General features: G+C 46.2%; 1 pseudogene across 1 annotated transcript; it reads left to right on the top strand.

The window, feature by feature from the left end:
• The first annotated feature begins 211 nt into the window (after positions 1 to 211).
• On the top strand, positions 212 to 1,829 carry LOC311372550 (aerolysin-like protein pseudogene; annotated as a pseudogene). Its single transcript has 3 exons — positions 212 to 240; positions 313 to 805; positions 1,380 to 1,829. The product of its transcript is annotated as an aerolysin-like protein pseudogene (transcript).
• Positions 1,830 to 2,253: the final 424 nt, after the last annotated feature.

Below are 2,253 nucleotides of genomic sequence, written 5' to 3'. Positions count from 1 at the left end.
ATATTGTTTGTTGTTGGTTGCGGTCCAGAGGATTGTTGACGGGGGGGGGGGGGGGGTTGGGTGCGGTCGGCCAGGATTGTTGACGGGGGGGGGTGGGGTTTGGTTGTGGTCGGGCAGGATTGTTGACGGGGGAGTGGGGGGGGGGGGGGGGGGGCGGCTGCCTATTTAACAAAGTCAGGAAGCTGATAAGTTAGTTACATTCATATTGGTCTTTAAGAAGGTTGTCTCAGCTGGCTGTAGGTGAGTCTTGAACCTAAGAACTCTAGTGTTTAGCATTGCAATAGATTGTATTGATGAACATTTCTGTTGCAGGTTATTAAACATGGCGACTTCACTGCATCTCATCGGTGGAGACGGAGGCAGTTCATTTGAGTTCACTGGCCGTGACAATGGTGCCACCCTCAAGAAGATTGGAGTGGCAGTGGGCGGCTGGCAGATCAAAGCTGTGCGGGCAGAACTGACCGACGGGCGTGTGGAGACCTTTGGACAGGCACACACTTTCAGTGAGTTTACCTTCCAACTTGGCGAGCGCATCACCAAGCTGTCCCTGTGGGGGAATGGTGCCGGGACACGTCTGGGTGGCATCAGGTTCTGGACGAGTTCTGGACGCGAGTTCTTCGAGTACATGAATAGCTGGGGGCTGAAGACCGAGTACTCCATCGATGTGGGGTCTGGAGTCTGCCTGGGGTTGCAGGGGAGTGCTGGCGGAGACGTCGACTGTATGGGATTCCTCTTCATCAGTGCCATCAAGTCGTCTGTGCTATCCGACGTGACCTTTCGCAGCCTGGCCATGTACAAACCCCAGGTGAGTGCTGCTAAGTGTGGAAGACCTGAGTCAGAATATGGTAGGATAAGTGGGCCAACACATTTCACTTAACTTCACTTTCACTTAAGTGTTTCTTTATTAACTCTGAAAAGCCTATCACTACAAAAGCATGTTTAATACCTATATTTCATAGGGCAGATTACTCCTCAGATTACAGATTAGAGGTGGACTAGTAACTGTAGGCAGTTGACTGGGTGGGAGCTGAGAGGAGGGGTTGGTGCTGATCTACATTTTGAGTGTCATCATCAGCATAGCAATTGCTCGTTGGCCCACTTTGCGTTCCATAAAGGACTACTTCCTGTCCACCGTATAAACATTATAATTTGATTTGTGGTTGACAGTAATGTCTTGTTTAATTACATTAGTTCAATAAAATAGTGTCAGCACTTAAATCTTTAGAATTTCTCCCCCTGGGGATTATGAAGTGTAAATGTATTTATGAAGTATAAATGTTAGACTAAATAAGTTTATATTTTCTGTACAGGTTATTAAGTATTATTTTGTATGTTGCCTGAACAATATGCATCTTTGTGTTTTTCTGTGTTTAATGTAGGTAAACAAAGAATATCTAAAATCTGTGTCTTATCGAAACGACACTCCTGTGGCTCAAGTGCAGAAATGTACGTACAGCAGATCTGTGACCAAGTCTTCCACCTGGAGCACCACCAATAAGATTGAGTCCACCGTCAGCATGTCTGTTAAAGCAGGGATCCCGAGTCTGGTGGAGGTGTCTGGTGGGTTTAGCGTGACCGCGGGAACGCAGCAGTCCTCCTCAATGACCTCCTCTGAGACCATAACCGAATCAGATGAGATCAATATGACGGTCCCGGCAGGAAAGACCTTGCGCGGTGAGGTGTCAGTGGGACGAGCAGTCATCAACCTGGCCTACTCGGCCACAGTGAAAATCACATGCATGAATGGCAGCATGCTGGTCTTCCCATCCACCGGCAACTACAATGGTGTGGCTTACACTGGAGTGGATATAAAAACCACATATTCTTGATAAATGAATGTCGACACAATATGCATCATTATCTTACTGTGCAGTTTTAATATTGATTGCATAACAGTGGTTTGATTGCTAATGCAGAGTCATGTGAATTGTTCAATAAATAAATCATCATGAACCTGCTTGTGTTTCAATGTCCGAATCAGCTGACCACAACGTCCGTTACTGTGAGACTATGGAAGAAAATTTACCTTACATTATTATGCTAACATATACTTTTCATCTGGCCTATATGCTATATAAATATAATAATGGTGAAGAAAAGCTTAAGAAGACAAGTCACCACTCCTCTCTAACTGTGGCCTGTAGGGTGCCATAAGGTCTGTTGATTAACTTATCTGTGTTTACCCACTAACATAGAGGTCAAGGATCAGGGTGACCTGAGGCTAGTCTAGGGGCAAGGACAAGCCGGACACCC

This window comes from Micromesistius poutassou (genome assembly GCF_964030765.1).
Source record: "Micromesistius poutassou genome assembly, contig: SCAFFOLD_5249, whole genome shotgun sequence".
NCBI classification, from domain to species: Eukaryota; Metazoa; Chordata; class Actinopteri; order Gadiformes; family Gadidae; genus Micromesistius; species Micromesistius poutassou.
The sequence above is the reverse complement of the archived record's forward strand: the minus strand, read 5'-3'. Positions and strand labels throughout refer to the sequence as shown.